The sequence below is a fragment of the Vitis vinifera genome, chromosome 17 (assembly GCF_030704535.1).
Source record: "Vitis vinifera cultivar Pinot Noir 40024 chromosome 17, ASM3070453v1".
NCBI lineage: Eukaryota > Viridiplantae > Streptophyta > Magnoliopsida > Vitales > Vitaceae > Vitis > Vitis vinifera.
In genome coordinates this window covers 387,129-409,187 of record NC_081821.1, presented here as the reverse complement: position 1 = coordinate 409,187, position 22,059 = coordinate 387,129, and positions in this window count along the sequence as shown.

The following is a 22,059-nucleotide window of genomic DNA, read 5'->3' as shown; positions in this document are numbered from 1 at the left end:
AATCTTAACAGAACCAGTTTCCATAAGGACTGCTTCATAAAACTCTCTTGTTTTTAAAATATCACCAGAGGGATAATGAAATTTTTCTTGAAATGCTTTTGCAGCAATCTCTCTGGGGTTTTCAGAGAAAAATTCTCTTTCAATAACTAAAAGAGATTGATTTAAATCATTTTGCCAATATCTTGATTTTGTTGAAAGAGGTGTGGGGTTGGCAGCCACCACAATTTGTTTGCTTGAAAAAGAAGAGCTTGATGCTAATTCCTTTTGAGAGGGATTAGTCATAGTAACCTGCTTAAAGGTCTGAGACCCTGAGATAGCTGGATATTGTGTAGCCTTAATAGGTTTGGAATGATCAGAAGGATCATAGTATAAGGTTAACATTTTGTTAGGCATATGGCTGGATTCATGCATAGGTTTAGAAGAATGAAGCTTTGCCAAAAGTTGTGCTTCTTCCTCTTCAACTTGTTGACTCCAAAGCATTTTATGGGTAGAAGGAGATTGGTTAGCTTGACTGGATTGGGATTTTTGAGAGCTAGAAGCTTGGGTATTCTTTTTAGGGGCCATGATCTCATGAACCCTGCAAAATTCACGAGATAGCTGATTAGGGTTGAAATAATCTCCTTTAATAAAGTAACTTTGAAACTTAGATTTTAAAATAATATACCAGTGAATTAAATTATACTTGAAAGCTATATACTTAATAGTTTTCTCAGATGTGAAAACAACTTTTAAAATTCCTTGATTCAAATTATCAGTTTGAAATGTTGAAATGCATAAAGGAATGCTTAAAATATCATTATGCATGAACTGGTTGCCTATTATCTTACTTGGGACATTTAACCCAACAAGGTTAATTCCTTGATTAAGAGGGGTGATGCATCCAGTTGGATTAGCAAATTCAAAAAGAATTTCCTTATCAAAAAGCTTAGTTCTTATACCTTGGTTATCTACCCACAAGGGATAAATAGAGCTTAAGAAGGGTATTCCTAGAAGGGCTTTTTCCTTAAGGTTCTTAACAAGGATAAAGGTTTGCTTAATACAGATGTCATGGTTACGGATATGAACATCTGTTAACTTATACTTAATGGCAAGTCTTTGGCCATTGGCTCCAAATAGAGACTCACTAGTCTCTTCGCATAAAGGAATAGGAACCAGACTTTCTTGAAGGCAATTTTCAGCTGCTCCTGAATCAATCAAGGCAATAATATCAAAGACAAATTTATCTTTGACTACTATAGTAAGGGAGATTTCCCACCTCTGGAAGATAACCCTACTTACAGTATTCAAAAAAGTATTTGTCTCATTATCATTAACATGAGACGATTCTGGAATATCCGTATGGATTTCTTGGTTGCCAATTCTATTGATTTGATCTTGGAGATCAGAGAGACCTACACTTATGAATTGTCTTAACTCCTTAATCTCCTTTTTATGCTGCTTAACTTCTTCATGAAGTTCCTTAATGCTGACATCCTTGGGAGACTGCTGGTCGAACCTGTTTAAGATATCGTTAAGGTTATAGGGATTAACAGTCTTCTTGGCTTCTACCTTAACAACAGATTTCTTAAAAACTTCATAAAGATTTTGCTTAGTTTTTTCATCTTCAACTTTTCTTAAAGTATCTAAGATGAATTCCTGATCTTGGCTTATGACATTTATGGTTTTAGGACGACAATTACAATTACCCTTAATACAAACATCTTGGTCACTAGAAGATTGGCTAGAAACATCACCACTGCTATCTAGTTGATTAATATCATCTTCATTATCTGAATCAGTCCTTGATTCAGAGTCTGAGTTTAACATAACTTTACAAAGCATATTTTTTAGGTCATCTGAGACACTTAAGTTATTAATCTTTTGCTTAACTCTACAATCTTTCTTAAAATGGCCAACTTTGCCACATTTAAAACAAATAATTGGCTTGACGTCTAAAGGAGTTTCTACCTTTTTCTGGGTATCTTTGTTAACCCTTCTTTGGACGTGCCTTGAATGCTTAGTATCATTCATCCTGTAGTTGTCATGGGTACCTCTCTTACTGTGGTAAAACTTATCTTTGCTAGGCTTCCTACTTGGTTTTTGCTTAGAGGGAGGCATAGTTTCCTTTTGGCTGAAACCAAATTGGCTACAGAATGATCCAAATTCATTCTTGTAGATTTTTTGTTCATTCTTCATTTGTTGCTTAAGCTTGAAGTCATTGCACAACTTAATCCCTTCACCTGTGACAATGCTTATAATCTCACCATAGGTTAGCTTATCATAAGGGATTTGACCGTTATACTGTTCCCTTATCTTGATCCTAATTCTCTCAGAGAAAAGCTTGGGTAATCCAGAGATGAATTTTTCTTTCCAAAAAGACTGGTTACAATCTGATCTTAGCATGACTTTGGTTAGGAAGACTTCCTTATACCACCTAAAATCATGAAGCTTGGGACACTTAAGGTTGGTTAAGAGATCTGCAGTTTTATCCTTAATTTTTGCAGGATCTCCAATGAAGTGCTTGGATATTGAGTAGATTAGAGTAGCCACTGCATCCTCAATATCATGGCCATCTTCGTCCTTAACCACTTCATTACTCTCATTAATCCTATAGGCTTTAAGGATACTATTCTTATCATCAAAAGTGAGATAATTATCCCACCAACCCTTAAGCTGACCTGTAAACCCAGCAACAATGGTCTGAGCTACAGCATGATCTGGCAGTCTATTGTTTAATTTATAGGCTGTACTAACCATGGTCATTTCTTGAAGCTTAGTGAGTATGTTATACTCGGTCATACCGTCTATGTTCCATTCATAGATAGTACCACTGGTGTATGAGGCTTGAGTATACTGATTTCTTTCCTCAAACTGCATGTCAGGAAAAGTAGGCCTAGGATAGTAATTCCTAGTCTTAAAGGTTTCTAAGTTGTTAATAATTTGATTATGGGGTTCCTCAAACATCTTAATTAGTTCATCAGCTTCTTCTTCTGAACTAATATCACCTTTAATCATGTTGATTCTCTTATCAGGTTGATCAGTCAAAGGAGTAACAAGATTATCCTTAATCTTCTGATTAATCCTATTGACAAAAGCTTGGTTGACTTGGGGATTTTCTTGGAAATCCTTAGAGAATTCATATGGCTTATTTTCATTATTACTACTGGTAACCTTTATACGCTTAAAGGGATAATCTGGATATTCCTCTTGTTTGAAGAGTTCAAACCAGATCCAAAACTTAATATTTTTCTTTTCTTGTCTTAAGTAGGCATAGAATTCTTCTTGGTAAATGGTTCTAATGACCTTAGGGACAGTGTTAAAGAACCAATCATTTCTTTGCTTATTGACTTCAGAATAGAAGTCCTTTCTTAAGAGATCCTTGTTGATCTCAAAGTCCTCATCACTTAGGCTTATTGTGTTAATCATCTGAGAATAGGTAGGAGACATAACAGGGGACTCATCCTGTTGGGATTCCTGAGTAGACTCATTTTCTTCACTGTAAAATGGTCTAGCCACATTGGTGTAACTTCTGACACCAGTTAGCTTAACGTTCTTAGGGTTTCCTGAGCTGGATCCTCCTTCTTCCCTAGTGGTTCTAACTGGGATGGAAGAGCTTGAAGCTCTAGAGGGTTCATAAACAGAAACTCTAGGGCTGCTGGAATGTCTGAAAGATTTGGAGAAGACCAGTTCTCCTCCTCCATCTGGATATTGAACAATTTGTTCAATACTTTCAGAACGCTGTGCTATGGCTGGAACAGCATTAGCAAAATGCCAATTTTCAGGGAAATCAACATCTTTCCACAAGATCTTCTTGGGGATGATGAAATCCGACTTATCTAGCATATCAGAGTGAAAATAGGTGGTCTCACCTTTAGGACTGGTGCAAAGAGCCCCGGATCCCACGCTTGTGTTCATGCTCTTATAGGCAAACCTGGTTATGATAGAAACAGGACTGTTTCCTGGTTTGATCTTAAAGCCATGAGTCTTAATATGCAGGACAACCGAATCTAAGATGTCTGCATCTCTTAATCTAACTGTGAAGTTAGGATAACACTGGAAATAAACTGGGCCATCATTCAGTCCAGCTTGGACTGCGCCTATAATAGAATCTCTATATTCGAGATGCCTATTATCCCTTAAACACATGACAATAGCGGTGTTTAAACCTAATCTTGTCAAAGGCTTAGCTGCTACTTGAATCATACCAAAGTGTATGAAATTATAGCCATCTTTCTTATGCTTTTCAACGGATCTGTTATCTAGAAGTCTTATGACTTGGTCGTCTTGTTCTAAACTGACTGTCATTTCAGAGGTCTTAATGGTATAATCTGTGAAGAACTTAAAGGTTCCTTTCTTATAAATTTCTTGATTAGACACCTTGGGTAATTTCCAATCATCTAAATCATTTTGAATCTTAGGATAATTGATCTCTTCACTGTTTACAACAGTATCTTGAGAATCACTGGATCTCCTAGACATGGTTCGGAAAATTGAACTCATTTTAGGGTTTTTGATCTAGAGCCTAATAGCAGATTGACAAACCTTATGAGACGTCACCCCAACCCTCTTACAGCCTAACAAACGCCTATCCACGGCTAACAACGGCTCAACCGGCAGGGCTCGCGCTCCCAGGCACACTGCTACCTATCCTAGGATAGTCCAAGAACACCCAAAACAAGGACCCAACTTCCCTCCCACATGGCTCTGATACCATAGACACCCAGGACAAGGTCATATGCAAATGAACAAATGAATTACGCCAGAGATTCAAAACAAAGAAGAGGGTTAGAAAATACAAAAGATATCCAACAAAGAAATTTAAAGAGAAGGAACCAAAAACTTGTTAGTTCATAAAACCGACCATGTAGGCGGTATAATATGAAAACATAAACTTAAAAACAAAGCTTAATTAAAACCGACCATGTAGGCGGTACAAGAACATAAAATAAAATGAAAAACAAAACATAATTAAAAACCATCCATATAGGAGGTAATCAAAACATACTTATATATTACATAAGGAGAAATATCTTACAATGGACAAGGGAAGAAAGCTTGAAGAAAGCTTGAAGGCTTGAAGAGGTTACATGATGAGAGAGAGAAGAGAGAAGGAAGAGAGAGAAAGAAGAGAGAAGGGAGAGCTTCAGCTTAGGAGAGAAAAATGAAACGTAAAATGAAGCGTGCTTACAAATGAGGCCCGAGCCTCCTTAAAAAGGCAAAAAAGGAATCTTGAACAGTAACCATGAATAGTAGACCCGTGCTTGAATAGTGAATAGTGAACAGTAAGAGGGAACTGTATCACTAATGACTTTTGACCCGGAATCTTGCTTTCGGCTGAGAGGACAGATGACAGGTTGCTGTTGTTGCTGAAAACTGCTTGGCTAGAAAATATTCTTGTTGACAGGCCATCAAAAGTAATCCTTACGATGTTCATTAAGAAGCTTGATATCTTCAGTAATAGTCATGGCTGGAAGAGGGTCTAACTTTTTGCCACAGAAAATTTGATGACAGGAATCTGCAGCAATAAGATGTCCCATATTTCCTGGAAAAGCCTCAAAATCCCTGCAAATAGTTCTGGCTCTCCAGTGTTTGATTTGCTTAATAAAGGGTTCAGCACAAATATCAGAAAATAGCAGAGGGTAAGATAGACGAGTAGGTCTCCTATTCTGATAGTGAAGAGAAACAATGTGCTGAGCTGGAATAAGCTTGCCACTAGAAACCCACTCAGGAGCTTTGCTGATGATGATGGCGTCTGCGAATTTCTTGTTCATTTTAAAACCTTGGGTTAGACCAAGAGCAATTTTTCTTCCAAACTGGGAAACTTGGTTGGGATCAGAACAGATGATTTGATGAACCAAACCATAGTCTAGAAGCTTTTCTGGAGTTAATAATAAATCTTCATCCTTGAATTTGATGCTGATTGGTGAATAGTATTGTAAGTCCAAGCAAACACGACTGATTGTGAAATTTCTGTTGCAGTTACAAATCATTTTCTTGATGCCTTGTTGGTACTGGAAAGGTTCTTCAATCATTCTGCAAATTTTTGAATCATCAACTTCCTTATCAGTAACCAGGCTTAATCCTGGGACCTTAAGACCAATATTGGTAGAAAGATAAAGATGAAGATCCTGGAGGTATGAAGAGATGAAGATTTGTCTTTCTTCTGCTGAAGATTTAGCCTTTTCCAAAATTAGGAGACGTAGATCTGGCTGAAGAGAGTATAGATTCTCTGTCTTATGATGATACATTCGTAGCATACGGTAACCCAACTCTTCCTCACTCAATTTATCATTCACCAGTGGGGTAGAATGCTTATTCTCACCATTTTCCAGTGGGGAAAATGTGGCTTGAGCTTTTAACATGAGTTTATGAAAGTCAACTAATTCAAGTTTCCTTTCAAGAATCTCATACCTTCCCTGCCATTCAAAAATGCAATTGATATAATCAGATAAAGTGTTAGTATTGTTAAAAGATGGATTTGTGGGGAAGGAATCTTCCACAAAAGGTAGAGATTCCGAGCTTGAATCTATATCCCTACTAGGGGATGCTGAAGGAATGTGATGATTGAAACGGCTGGAAGAACCTGCTACTTCAAAATGGTCATAATAAAGAGGCATGAAATTCTCAGAAAGAGCTGAATGGGAATTCTTAGAATCTGTAGGTTTAAAGGACCTAAAAGGTTGTTTGTCTTTCTTGGGGGCCATGGTCTTATGAACCCTGCAAAATTCACGAGATAGCTGATTAGGGTTGAAATAATCTCCTTTAATAAAGTAACTTTGAAACTTAGATTTTAAAATAATATACCAGTGAATTAAATTATACTTGAAAGCTATATACTTAATAGTTTTCTCAGATGTGAAAACAACTTTTAAAATTCCTTGATTCAAAATATCAGTTTGAAATGTTGAAATGCATAAAGGAATGCTTAAAATATCATTATGCATGAACTGGTTGCCTATTATCTTACTTGGGACATTTAACCCAACAAGGTTAATTCCTTGGTTAAGAGGGGTGATGCATCCAGTTGGATTAGCAAATTCAAAAAGAATTTCCTTATCAAAAAGCTTAGTTCTTATACCTTGGTTATCTACCCACAAGGGATAAATAGAGCTTAAGAAGGGTATTCCTAGAAGGGCTTTTTCCTTAAGGTTCTTAACAAGGATAAAGGTTTGCTTAATACAGATGTCATGGTTACGGATATGAACATCTGTTAACTTATACTTAATGGCAAGTCTTTGGCCATTGGCTCCAAATAGAGACTCACTAGTCTCTTCGCATAAAGGAATAGGAACCAGACTTTCTTGAAGGCAATTTTCAGCTGCTCCTGAATCAATCAAGGCAATAATATCAAAGACAAATTTATCTTTGACTACTATAGTAAGGGAGATTTCCCACCTCTGGAAGATAACCCTACTTACAGTATTCAAAAAAGTATTTGTCTCATTATCATTAACATGAGACGATTCTGGAATATCCGTATGGATTTCTTGGTTGCCAATTCTATTGATTTGATCTTGGAGATCAGAGAGACCTAGACTTATGAATTGTCTTAACTCCTTAATCTCCTTTTTATGCTGCTTAACTTCTTCATGAAGTTCCTTAATACTGACATCCTTGGGAGACTGCTGGTCGAACCTGTTTAAGATATCGTTAAGGTTATAAGGATTAACAGTCTTCTTGGCTTCTACCTTAACAACAGATTTCTTAAAAACTTCGTAAAGGTTTTGCTTAGTTTTTTCATCTTCAACTTTTCTTAAAGTATCTAGGATGAATTCCTGATCTTGGCTTATGACATTTATGGTTTTAGGACTACAATTACAATTACCCTTAATACAAACATCTTGGTCACTAGAAGATTGGCTAGAAACATCGCCACTGCTATCTAGTTGATTAATATCATCTTCATTATCTGAATCAGTCCTTGATTCAGAATCTGAGTTTAACATTACTTTACAAAGCATATTTTTTTGGTCATCCGAGACACTTAAGTTGTTAATCTTTTGCTTAACTCTACAATCCTTTTTATAATGGCCAACTTTGCCACATTTAAAACAGATAATTGGCTTGACATCTAAAGAAGTTTCTACCTTTTTCTGGGTATCTTTGTTGACTCTTCTTTGGACGTGCCTTGAATGCTTAGTATCATTCATCCTATAGTTGTCATGGGTACCTCTCTTACTGTGGTAAAACTTATCTTTGCTAGGCTTCCTGCTTGGCTTTTGCTTAGAGGGAGGCATAGTTTCTTTTTGGCTGAAACCAAACTGGCTACAGAATGATCCAAATTCATTCTTGTAGATTTTTTGTTCATTCTTCATTTGTTGCTTAAGCTTGAAGTCATTGCACAACTTAATCCCTTCACCTGTGACAATGCTTATAATCTCACCATAGGTTAGCTTATCATAAGGGATCTGACCGTTATACTGTTCCCTTATCTTGATCCTAATTCTCTCAGAGAAAAGCTTGGGTAATCCTGAGATGAATTTTTCTTTCCAAAAAGACTGGTTACAATCTGACCTTAGCATGACTTTGGTTAGGAAGACTTCCTTATACCATCTAAAATCATGAAGCTTGGGACACTTAAGGTTGGTTAAGAGATCTGCAGTTTTATCCTTAATTTTTGCAGGATCTCCAATGAAGTGCTTGGATATTGAGTAGATTAGAGTAGCCACTGCATCCTCAATATCATGGCCATCTTCGTCCTTAACCACTTCATTACTCTCATTAATCCTATGGGCTTTAAGGATACTATTCTTATCATCAAAAGTGAGATAATTATCCCACCAACCCTTAAGCTGACCTGTAAACCCAGCAACAATGGTCTGAGCTACAGCATGATCTGGCAGTCTATTGTTTAATTTATAGGCTGTACTAACCATGGTCATTTCTTGAAGCTTAGTGAGTATGTTATACTCGGTCATACCGTCTATGTTCCATTCATAGATAGTACCACTGGTGTATGAGGCTTGAGTATACTGATTTCTTTCCTCAAACTGCATGTCAGGAAAAGTAGGCCTAGGATAGTAATTCCTAGTCTTAAAGGTTTCTAAGTTGTTAATAATTTGATTATGGGGTTCCTCAAACATCTTAATTAGTTCATCAGCTTCTTCTTCTGAACTAATATCACCTTTAATCATGTTGATTCTCTTATCAGGTTGATCAGTCAAAGGAGTAACAAGATTATCCTTAATCTTCTGATTAATCCTATTGACAAAAGCTTGGTTGACTTGGGGATTTTCTTGGAAATCCTTAGAGAATTCATATGGCTTATTTTCATTATTACTACTGGTAACCTTTATACGCTTAAAGGGATAATCTGGATATTCCTCTTGTTTGAAGAGTTCAAACCAGATCCAAAACTTAATATTTTTCTTTTCTTGTCTTAAGTAGGCATAGAATTCTTCTTGGTAAATGGTTCTAATGACCTTAGGGACAGTGTTAAAGAACTAATCATTTCTTTGCTTATTGACTTCAGAATAGAAGTCCTTTCTTAAGAGATCCTTGTTGATCTCAAAGTCCTCATCACTTAGGCTTATTGTGTTAATCATCTGAGAATAGGTAGGAGACATAACAGGGGACTCATCCTGTTGGGATTCCTGAGTAGACTCATTTTCTTCACTGTAAAATGGTCTAGCCACATTGGTGTAACTTCTGACACCAGTTAGCTTAACGTTCTTAGGGTTTCCTGAGCTGGATCCTCCTTCTTCCCTAGTGGTTCTAACTGGGATGGAAGAGCTTGAAGCTCTAGAGGGTTCATAAACAGAAACTCTAGGGCTGCTGGAATGTCTGAAAGATTTGGAGAAGACCAGTTCTCCTCCTCCATCTGGATATTGAACTATTTGTTCAATACTTTCAGAACGCTGTGCTATGGCTGGAACAGCATTAGCAAAATGCCAATTTTCAGGGAAATCAACATCTTTCCACAAGATCTTCTTGGGGATGATGAAATCCGACTTATCAAGCATATCAGAGTGAAAATAGGTGGTCTCACCTTTAGGACTGGTGCAAAGAGCCCCGGATCCCACGCTTGTGTTCATGCTCTTATAGGCAAACCTGGTTATGATAGAAACAGGACTGTTTCCTGGTTTGATCTTAAAGCCATGAGTCTTAATATGCAGGACAACCGAATCTAAGATGTCTGCATCTCTTAATCTAACTGTGAAGTTAGGATAACACTGGAAATAAACTGGGCCATCATTCAGTCCAGCTTGGACTGCGCCTATAATAGAATCTCTATATTCGAGATGCCTATTATCCCTTAAACACATGACAATAGCGGTGTTTAAACCTAATCTTGTCAAAGGCTTAGCTGCTACTTGAATCATACCAAAGTGTATGAAATTATAGCCATCTTTCTTATGCTTTTCAACGGATCTGTTATCTAGAAGTCTTATGACTTGGTCGTCTTGTTCTAAACTGACTGTCATTTCAGAGGTCTTAATGGTATAATCTGTGAAGAACTTAAAGGTTCCTTTCTTATAAATTTCTTGATTAGACACCTTGGGTAATTTCCAATCATCTAAATCATTTTGAATCTTAGGATAATTGATCTCTTCACTGTTTACAACAGTATCTTGAGAATCACTGGATCTCCTAGACATGGTTCGGAAAATTGAACTCATTTTAGGGTTTTTGATCTAGAGCCTAATAGCAGATTGACAAACCTTATGAGACGTCACCCCAACCCTCTTACAGCCTAACAAACGCCTATCCACGGCTAACAACGGCTCAACCGGCAGGGCTCGCGCTCCCAGGCACACTGCTACCTATCCTAGGATAGTCCAAGAACACCCAAAACAAGGACCCAACTTCCCTCCCACATGGCTCTGATACCATAGACACCCAAGCACCTTCCGGCTGCCGGAGCCCATACTCCGTGAGCATGTCTAGGTACCTACCAGAACCCCAGGTAAACCCCGTCAGAGGAATTACCGTCACCAGGGGGCGGAGAGCCTCACTTCGCCTTCCTCAACCTGGTCATGAGTGAGAGTTCCCCCTGGTGTCACGCCTGAATTTGGCACGTCAGGACGAGGGCTCTGATACCATGGCTCTGATACCATAGACCTTGTCCTGGGTGTCTATGGTATCAGAGCCATGTGGGAGGGAAGTTGGGTCCTTGTTTTGGGTGTTCTTGGACTATCCTAGGATAGGTAGCAGTGTGCCTGGGAGCGCGAGCCCTGCCGGTTGAGCCGTTGTTAGCCGTGGATAGGCGTTTGTTAGGCTGTAAGAGGGTTGGGGTGACGTCTCATAAGGTTTGTCAATCTGCTATTAGGCTCTAGATCAAAAACCCTAAAACGAGTTCAATTTTCCGAACCATGTCTAGGAGATCCAGTGATTCTCAAGATACTGTTGTAAACAGTGAAGAGATCAATTATCCTAAGATTCAAAATGATTTAGATGATTGGAAATTACCCAAGGTGTCTAATCAAGAAATTTATAAGAAAGGAACCTTTAAGTTCTTCACAGATTATACCATTAAGACCTCTGAAATGACAGTCAGTTTAGAACAAGACGACCAAGTCATAAGACTTCTAGATAACAGATCCGTTGAAAAGCATAAGAAAGATGGCTATAATTTCATACACTTTGGTATGATTCAAGTAGCAGCTAAGCCTTTGACAAGATTAGGTTTAAACACCGCTATTGTCATGTGTTTAAGGGATAATAGGCATCTCGAATATAGAGATTCTATTATAGGCGCAGTCCAAGCTGGACTGAATGATGGCCCAGTTTATTTCCAGTGTTATCCTAACTTCACAGTTAGATTAAGAGATGCAGACATCTTAGATTCGGTTGTCCTGCATATTAAGACTCATGGCTTTAAGATCAAACCAGGAAACAGTCCTGTTTCTATCATAACCAGGTTTGCCTATAAGAGCATGAACACAAGCGTGGGATCCGGGGCTCTTTGCACCAGTCCTAAAGGTGAGACCACCTATTTTCACTCTGATATGCTAGATAAGTCGGATTTCATCATCCCCAAGAAGATCTTGTGGAAAGATGTTGATTTCCCTGAAAATTGGCATTTTGCTAATGCTGTTCCAGCCATAGCACAGCGTTCTGAAAGTATTGAACAAATTGTTCAATATCCAGATGGAGGAGGAGAACTGGTCTTCTCCAAATCTTTCAGACATTCCAGCAGCCCTAGAGTTTCTGTTTATGAACCCTCTAGAGCTTCAAGCTCTTCCATCCCAGTTAGAACCACTAGGGAAGAAGGAGGATCCAGCTCAGGAAACCCTAAGAACGTTAAGCTAACTGGTGTCAGAAGTTACACCAATGTGGCTAGACCATTTTACAGTGAAGAAAATGAGTCTACTCAGGAATCCCAACAGGATGAGTCCCCTGTTATGTCTCCTACCTATTCTCAGATGATTAACACAATAAGCCTAAGTGATGAGGACTTTGAGATCAACAAGGATCTCTTAAGAAAGGACTTCTATTCTGAAGTCAATAAGCAAAGAAATGATTGGTTCTTTAACACTGTCCCTAAGGTCATTAGAACCATTTACCAAGAAGAATTCTATGCCTACTTAAGACAAGAAAAGAAAAATATTAAGTTTTGGATCTGGTTTGAACTCTTCAAACAAGAGGAATATCCAGATTATCCCTTTAAGCGTATAAAGGTTACCAGTAGTAATAATGAAAATAAGCCATATGAATTCTCTAAGGATTTCCAAGAAAATCCCCAAGTCAACCAAGCTTTTGTCAATAGGATTAATCAGAAGATTAAGGATAATCTTGTTACTCCTTTGACTGATCAACCTGATAAGAGAATCAACATGATTAAAGGTGATATTAGTTCAGAAGAAGAAGCTGATGAACTAATTAAGATGTTTGAGGAACCCCATAATCAAATTATTAACAACTTAGAAACCTTTAAGACTAGGAATTACTATCCTAGGCCTACTTTTCCTGACATGCAGTTTGAGGAAAGAAATCAGTATACTCAAGCCTCATACACCAGTGGTACTATCTATGAATGGAACATAGACGGTATGACCGAGTATAACATACTCACTAAGCTTCAAGAAATGACCATGGTTAGTACAGCCTATAAATTAAACAATAGACTGCCAGATCATGCTGTAGCTCAGACCATTGTTGCTGGGTTTACAGGTCAGCTTAAGGGTTGGTGGGATAATTATCTCACTTTTGATGATAAGAATAGTATCCTTAAAGCCTATAGGATTAATGAGAGTAATGAAGTGGTTAAGGACGAAGATGGCCATGATATTGAGGATGCAGTGGCTACTCTAATCTACTCAATATCCAAGCACTTCATTGGAGATCCTGCAAAAATTAAGGATAAAACTGCAGATCTCTTAACCAACCTTAAGTGTCCCAAGCTTCATGATTTTAGGTGGTATAAGGAAGTCTTCCTAACCAAAGTCATGCTAAGATCAGATTGTAACCAGTCTTTTTGGAAAGAAAAATTCATCTCTGGATTACCCAAGCTTTTCTCTGAGAGAATTAGGATCAAGATAAGGGAACAGTATAACGGTCAAATCCCTTATGATAAGCTAACCTATGGTGAGATTATAAGCATTGTCACAGGTGAAGGGATTAAGTTGTGCAATGACTTCAAGCTTAAGCAACAAATGAAGAATGAACAAAAAATCTACAAGAATGAATTTGGATCATTCTGTAGCCAATTTGGTTTCAGCCAAAAGGAAACTATGCCTCCCTCTAAGCAAAAACCAAGTAGGAAGCCTAGCAAAGATAAGTTTTACCACAGTAAGAGAGGTACCCATGACAACTACAGGATGAATGATACTAAGCATTCAAGGCACGTCCAAAGAAGGGTTAACAAAGATACCCAGAAAAAGGTAGAAACTCCTTTAGACGTCAAGCCAATTATTTGTTTTAAATGTGGCAAAGTTGGCCATTTTAAGAAAGATTGTAGAGTTAAGCAAAAGATTAATAACTTAAGTGTCTCAGATGACCTAAAAAATATGCTTTGTAAAGTTATGTTAAACTCAGACTCTGAATCAAGGACTGATTCAGATAATGAAGATGATATTAATCAACTAGATAGCAGTGGTGATGTTTCTAGCCAATCTTCTAGTGACCAAGATGTTTGTATTAAGGGTAATTGTAATTGTCGTCCTAAAACCATAAATGTCATAAGCCAAGATCAGGAATTCATCTTAGATACTTTAAGAAAAGTTGAAGATGAAAAAACTAAGCAAAATCTTTATGAAGTTTTTAAGAAATCTGTTGTTAAGGTAGAAGCCAAGAAGACTGTTAATCCCTATAACCTTAACGATATCTTAAACAGGTTCGACCAGCAGTCTCCCAAGGATGTCAGCATTAAGGAACTTCATGAAGAAGTTAAGCAGCATAAAAAGGAGATTAAGGAGTTAAGACAATTCATAAGTGTAGGTCTCTCTGATCTCCAAGATCAAATCAATAGAATTGGCAACCAAGAAATCCATACGGATATTCCAGAATCGTCTCATGTTAATGATAATGAGACAAATACTTTTTTGAATACTGTAAGTAGGGTTATCTTCCAGAGGTGGGAAATCTCCCTTACTATAGTAGTCAAAGATAAATTTGTCTTTGATATTATTGCCTTGATTGATTCAGGAGCAGCTGAAAATTGCCTTCAAGAAAGTCTGGTTCCTATTCCTTTATGCGAAGAGACTAGTGAGTCTCTATTTGGAGCCAATGGCCAAAGACTTGCCATTAAGTATAAGTTAACAGATGTTCATATCCGTAACCATGACATCTGTATTAAGCAAACCTTTATCCTTGTTAAGAACCTTAAGGAAAAAGCCCTTCTAGGAATACCCTTCTTAAGCTCTATTTATCCCTTGTGGGTAGATAACCAAGGTATAAGAACTAAGCTTTTTGATAAGGAAATTCTTTTTGAATTTGCTAATCCAACTGGATGCATCACCCCTCTTAATCAAGGAATTAACCTTGTTGGGTTAAATGTCCCAAGTAAGATAATAGGCAACCAGTTCATGCATAATGATATTTTAAGCATTCCTTTATGCATTTCAACATTTCAAACTGATAATTTGAATCAAGGAATTTTAAAAGTTGTTTTCACATCTGAGAAAACTATTAAGTATATAGCTTTCAAGTATAATTTAATTCACTGGTATATTATTTTAAAATCTAAGTTTCAAAGTTACTTTATTAAAGGAGATTATTTCAACCCTAATCAGCTATCTCGTGAATTTTGCAGGGTTCATGAGATCATGGCCCCTAAAAAGAATACCCAAGCTTCTAGCTCTCAAAAATCCCAATCCAGTCAAGCTAACCAATCTCCTTCTACCCATAAAATGCTTTGGAGTCAACAAGTTGAAGAGGAAGAAGCACAACTTTTGGCAAAGCTTCATTCTTCTAAACCTATGCATGAATCCAGCCATATGCCTAACAAAATGTTAACCTTATACTATGATCCTTCTGATCATTCCAAACCTATTAAGGCTACACAATATCCAGCTATCTCAGGGTCTCAGACCTTTAAGCAGGTTACTATGACTAATCCCTCTCAAAAGGAATTAGCATCAAGCTCTTCTTTTTCAAGCAAACAAATTGTGGTGGCTGCCAACCCCACACCTCTTTCAACAAAATCAAGATATTGGCAAAATGATTTAAATCAATCTCTTTTAGTTATTGAAAGAGAATTTTTCTCTGAAAACCCCAGAGAGATTGCTGCAAAAGCATTTCAAGAAAAATTTCATTATCCCTCTGGTGATATTTTAAAAACAAGAGAGTTTTATGAAGCAGTCCTTATGGAAACTGGTTCTGTTAAGATTAAGCATCACGCTGATAAATTCAGCAATATAGGCTTGGCATTCTCCACCTGCCATATCTATAAGATCCTTACAGTCAAGCAATGGGGTGGAAATCCTAATCTTTCAAGGGAATTTTCTGAACCATCTAAGCCAAGGTTTTTTAATTATTGGGATTATCAGAGAGCATGGTTTAATGCTTTTCTGATCCAGAATAGGGACTTCCATCATTCATGGATGTTCTATTTTCCATCTAAGAATCAGCTTTCCTCTTTCCCATTTTGGTTCTACAGTTGGTGGACTTATTATGGTCCAAATATTAAGATTCTTCCTAAGCCCATTCTGGATGGCTTTGAGCTATTCAGAAGTTCTTTTAATATTCCCAGAGAACTTTCAGCTTTTCCCCCTTTACTATTCTTTTTCAGCAATTTTGGCCTGGCTTGGATAGTCCAGTGGGACTATATTATTATTACAGACGAATCAGCAGCCTTTCCATCCCTGGGAAGGACTTTTAAAACTAAATGGTGGGATGCATTGAAAAATGATGCATCTACTGATGCAGTCAAGCAGTATTTCCTCAAGAACCCCTCACAAGTCTCAGCCAGTGATGATATGTCTCAGTTTCTCCTCAAAAAGCAGCAGTTACAAGCCATGCTCGCAGCAGCTAAGACCCCTCAAGAGTTTCAGAAAATCCTTGATGAAGGAAGCTCAAGCTTTTCCCAAGAAAATTCTTATGCAGAGTCTGACGATTCAACAAACTACCTTCCAGACAATGGTGATGACTGTGAAGGAATCCTTCCTCCCATAAGAAGATCTAAGTAATTATCAGCCTTTTGTCTTCCATCAAGAGTATTTTACAAGCTTTGCAGTATCTGTTCCAAAAGCAGCAAGCATGTGTCTACACAGTATAAAGCAGCTTGCCAGATGTCTTCTCAGCCGAAGAAGGTTGTTTCGGAGGATTTCGGTATAAAAGTGAATCTTACTATTCACTGTTCACTATTCACTATTCAAGCACGGGTCTACTATTCATGGTTACTGTTCAAGATTCCTTTTTTGCCTATTTAAGGAGGCTCGGGCCTCATTTGTAAGCACGCTTCATTTTACGCTTCATTTTACGTTTCATTTTTCTCTCCTAAGCTGAAGCTCTCCCTTCTCTCTTCTTTCTCTCTCTTCCTTCTCTCTTCTCTCTCTCATCATGTAACCTCTTCAAGCCTTCAAGCTTTCTTCAAGCTTTCTTCCCTTGTCCATTGTAAGATATTTCTCCTTATGTAATATATAAGTATGTTTTGATTACCTCCTATATGGATGGTTTTTAATTATGTTTTGTTTTTCATTTTATTTTATGTTCTTGTACCGCCTACATGGTCGGTTTTAATTAAGCTTTATTTTTAAGTTTATGTTTTTTATTTTGTACCGCCTACATGGTCGGTTTTAAGCTTATTATGAACTAACAAGTTTTTTGGTTCCTTCTCTTTAAATTTCTTTGTTGGATATCTTGTTTGATTTCTAACCCTCTTCTTTGTTTTGAATCTCTGGCGTAATTCATTTGTTCATTTGCATATGACCTTGTCCTGGGTGTCTATGGTATCAGAGCCATGTGGGAGGGAAGTTGGGTCCTTGTTTTGGGTGTTCTTGGACTATCCTAGGATAGGTAGCAGTGTGCCTGGGAGCGCGAGCCCTGCCGGTTGAGCCGTTGTTAGCCGTGGATAGGCGTTTGTTAGGCTGTAAGAGGGTTGGGGTGACGTCTCATAAGGTTTGTCAATCTGCTATTAGGCTCTAGATCAAAAACCCTAAAATGAGTTCAATTTTCCGAACCATGTCTAGGAGATCCAGTGATTCTCAAGATACTGTTGTAAACAGTGAAGAGATCAATTATCCTAAGATTCAAAATGATTTAGATGATTGGAAATTACCCAAGGTGTCTAATCAAGAAATTTATAAGAAAGGAACCTTTAAGTTCTTCACAGATTATACCATTAAGACCTCTGAAATGACAGTCAGTTTAGAACAAGACGACCAAGTCATAAGACTTCTAGATAACAGATCCGTTGAAAAGCATAAGAAAGATGGCTATAATTTCATACACTTTGGTATGATTCAAGTAGCAGCTAAGCCTTTGACAAGATTAGGTTTAAACACCGCTATTGTCATGTGTTTAAGGGATAATAGGCATCTCGAATATAGAGACTCTATTATAGGCGCAGTCCAAGCTGGACTGAATGATGGCCCAGTTTATTTCCAGTGTTATCCTAACTTCACAGTTAGATTAAGAGATGCAGACATCTTAGATTCGGTTGTCCTGCATATTAAGACTCATGGCTTTAAGATCAAACCAGGAAACAGTCCTGTTTCTATCATAACCAGGTTTGCCTATAAGAGCATGAACACAAGCGTGGGATCCGGGGCTCTTTGCACCAGTCCTAAAGGTGAGACCACCTATTTTCACTCTGATATGCTAGATAAGTCGGATTTCATCATCCCCAAGAAGATCTTGTGGAAAGATGTTGATTTCCCTGAAAATTGGCATTTTGCTAATGCTGTTCCAGCCATAGCACAGCGTTCTGAAAGTATTGAACAAATTGTTCAATATCCAGATGGAGGAGGAGAACTGGTCTTCTCCAAATCTTTCAGACATTCCAGCAGCCCTAGAGTTTCTGTTTATGAACCCTCTAGAGCTTCAAGCTCTTCCATCCCAGTTAGAACCACTAGGGAAGAAGGAGGATCCAGCTCAGGAAACCCTAAGAACGTTAAGCTAACTGGTGTCAGAAGTTACACCAATGTGGCTAGACCATTTTACAGTGAAGAAAATGAGTCTACTCAGGAATCCCAACAGGATGAGTCCCCTGTTATGTCTCCTACCTATTCTCAGATGATTAACACAATAAGCCTAAGTGATGAGGACTTTGAGATCAACAAGGATCTCTTAAGAAAGGACTTCTATTCTGAAGTCAATAAGCAAAGAAATGATTGGTTCTTTAACACTGTCCCTAAGGTCATTAGAACCATTTACCAAGAAGAATTCTATGCCTACTTAAGACAAGAAAAGAAAAATATTAAGTTTTGGATCTGGTTTGAACTCTTCAAACAAGAGGAATATCCAGATTATCCCTTTAAGCGTATAAAGGTTACCAGTAGTAATAATGAAAATAAGCCATATGAATTCTCTAAGGATTTCCAAGAAAATCCCCAAGTCAACCAAGCTTTTGTCAATAGGATTAATCAGAAGATTAAGGATAATCTTGTTACTCCTTTGACTGATCAACCTGATAAGAGAATCAACATGATTAAAGGTGATATTAGTTCAGAAGAAGAAGCTGATGAACTAATTAAGATGTTTGAGGAACCCCATAATCAAATTATTAACAACTTAGAAACCTTTAAGACTAGGAATTACTATCCTAGGCCTACTTTTCCTGACATGCAGTTTGAGGAAAGAAATCAGTATACTCAAGCCTCATACACCAGTGGTACTATCTATGAATGGAACATAGACGGTATGACCGAGTATAACATACTCACTAAGCTTCAAGAAATGACCATGGTTAGTACAGCCTATAAATTAAACAATAGACTGCCAGATCATGCTGTAGCTCAGACCATTGTTGCTGGGTTTACAGGTCAGCTTAAGGGTTGGTGGGATAATTATCTCACTTTTGATGATAAGAATAGTATCCTTAAAGCCTATAGGATTAATGAGAGTAATGAAGTGGTTAAGGACGAAGATGGCCATGATATTGAGGATGCAATGGCTACTCTAATCTACTCAATATCCAAGCACTTCATTGGAGATCCTGCAAAAATTAAGGATAAAACTGCAGATCTCTTAACCAACCTTAAGTGTCCCAAGCTTCATGATTTTAGGTGGTATAAGGAAGTCTTCCTAACCAAAGTCATGCTAAGATCAGATTGTAACCAGTCTTTTTGGAAAGAAAAATTCATCTCTGGATTACCCAAGCTTTTCTCTGAGAGAATTAGGATCAAGATAAGGGAACAGTATAACGGTCAAATCCCTTATGATAAGCTAACCTATGGTGAGATTATAAGCATTGTCACAGGTGAAGGGATTAAGTTGTGCAATGACTTCAAGCTTAAGCAACAAATGAAGAATGAACAAAAAATCTACAAGAATGAATTTGGATCATTCTGTAGCCAGTTTGGTTTCAGCCAAAAAGAAACTATGCCTCCCTCTAAGCAAAAGCCAAGCAGGAAGCCTAGCAAAGATAAGTTTTACCACAGTAAGAGAGGTACCCATGACAACTATAGGATGAATGATACTAAGCATTCAAGGCACGTCCAAAGAAGAGTCAACAAAGATACCCAGAAAAAGGTAGAAACTTCTTTAGATGTCAAGCCAATTATCTGTTTTAAATGTGGCAAAGTTGGCCATTATAAAAAGGATTGTAGAGTTAAGCAAAAGATTAACAACTTAAGTGTCTCGGATGACCTAAAAAATATGCTTTGTAAAGTAATGTTAAACTCAGATTCTGAATCAAGGACTGATTCAGATAATGAAGATGATATTAATCAACTAGATAGCAGTGGCGATGTTTCTAGCCAATCTTCTAGTGACCAAGATGTTTGTATTAAGGGTAATTGTAATTGTAGTCCTAAAACCATAAATGTCATAAGCCAAGATCAGGAATTCATCCTAGATACTTTAAGAAAAGTTGAAGATGAAAAAACTAAGCAAAACCTTTACGAAGTTTTTAAGAAATCTGTTGTTAAGGTAGAAGCCAAGAAGACTGTTAATCCTTATAACCTTAACGATATCTTAAACAGGTTCGACCAGCAGTCTCCCAAGGATGTCAGTATTAAGGAACTTCATGAAGAAGTTAAGCAGCATAAAAAGGAGATTAAGGAGTTAAGACAATTCATAAGTGTAGGTCTCTCTGATCTCCAAGATCAAATCAATAGAATTGGCAACCAAGAAATCCATACGGATATTCCAGAATCGTCTCATGTTAATGATAATGAGACAAATACTTTTTTGAATACTGTAAGTAGGGTTATCTTCCAGAGGTGGGAAATCTCCCTTACTATAGTAGTCAAAGATAAATTTGTCTTTGATATTATTGCCTTGATTGATTCAGGAGCAGCTGAAAATTGCCTTCAAGAAAGTCTGGTTCCTATTCCTTTATGCGAAGAGACTAGTGAGTCTCTATTTGGAGCCAATGGCCAAAGACTTGCCATTAAGTATAAGTTAACAGATGTTCATATCCGTAACCATGACATCTGTATTAAGCAAACCTTTATCCTTGTTAAGAACCTTAAGGAAAAAGCCCTTCTAGGAATACCCTTCTTAAGCTCTATTTATCCCTTGTGGGTAGATAACCAAGGTATAAGAACTAAGCTTTTTGATAAGGAAATTCTTTTTGAATTTGCTAATCCAACTGGATGCATCACCCCTCTTAACCAAGGAATTAACCTTGTTGGGTTAAATGTCCCAAGTAAGATAATAGGCAACCAGTTCATGCATAATGATATTTTAAGCATTCCTTTATGCATTTCAACATTTCAAACTGATAATTTGAATCAAGGAATTTTAAAAGTTGTTTTCACATCTGAGAAAACTATTAAGTATATAGCTTTCAAGTATAATTTAATTCACTGGTATATTATTTTAAAATCTAAGTTTCAAAGTTACTTTATTAAAGGAGATTATTTCAACCCTAATCAGCTATCTCGTGAATTTTGCAGGGTTCATAAGACCATGGCCCCCAAGAAAGACAAACAACCTTTTAGGTCCTTTAAACCTACAGATTCTAAGAATTCCCATTCAGCTCTTTCTGAGAAATTCATGCCTCTTTATTATGACCATTTTGAAGTAGCAGGTTCTTCCAGCCGTTTCAATCATCACATTCCTTCAGCATCCCCTAGTAGGGATATAGATTCAAGCTCGGAATCTCTACCTTTTGTGGAAGATTCCTTCCCCACAAATCCATCTTTTAACAATACTAACACTTTATCTGATTATATCAATTGCATTTTTGAATGGCAGGGAAGGTATGAGATTCTTGAAAGGAAACTTGAATTAGTTGACTTTCATAAACTCATGTTAAAAGCTCAAGCCACATTTTCCCCACTGGAAAATGGTGAGAATAAGCATTCTACCCCACTGGTGAATGATAAATTGAGTGAGGAAGAGTTGGGTTACCGTATGCTACGAATGTATCATCATAAGACAGAGAATCTATACTCTCTTCAGCCAGATCTACGTCTCCTAATTTTGGAAAAGGCTAAATCTTCAGCAGAAGAAAGACAAATCTTCATCTCTTCATACCTCCAGGATCTTCATCTTTATCTTTCTACCAATATTGGTCTTAAGGTCCCAGGA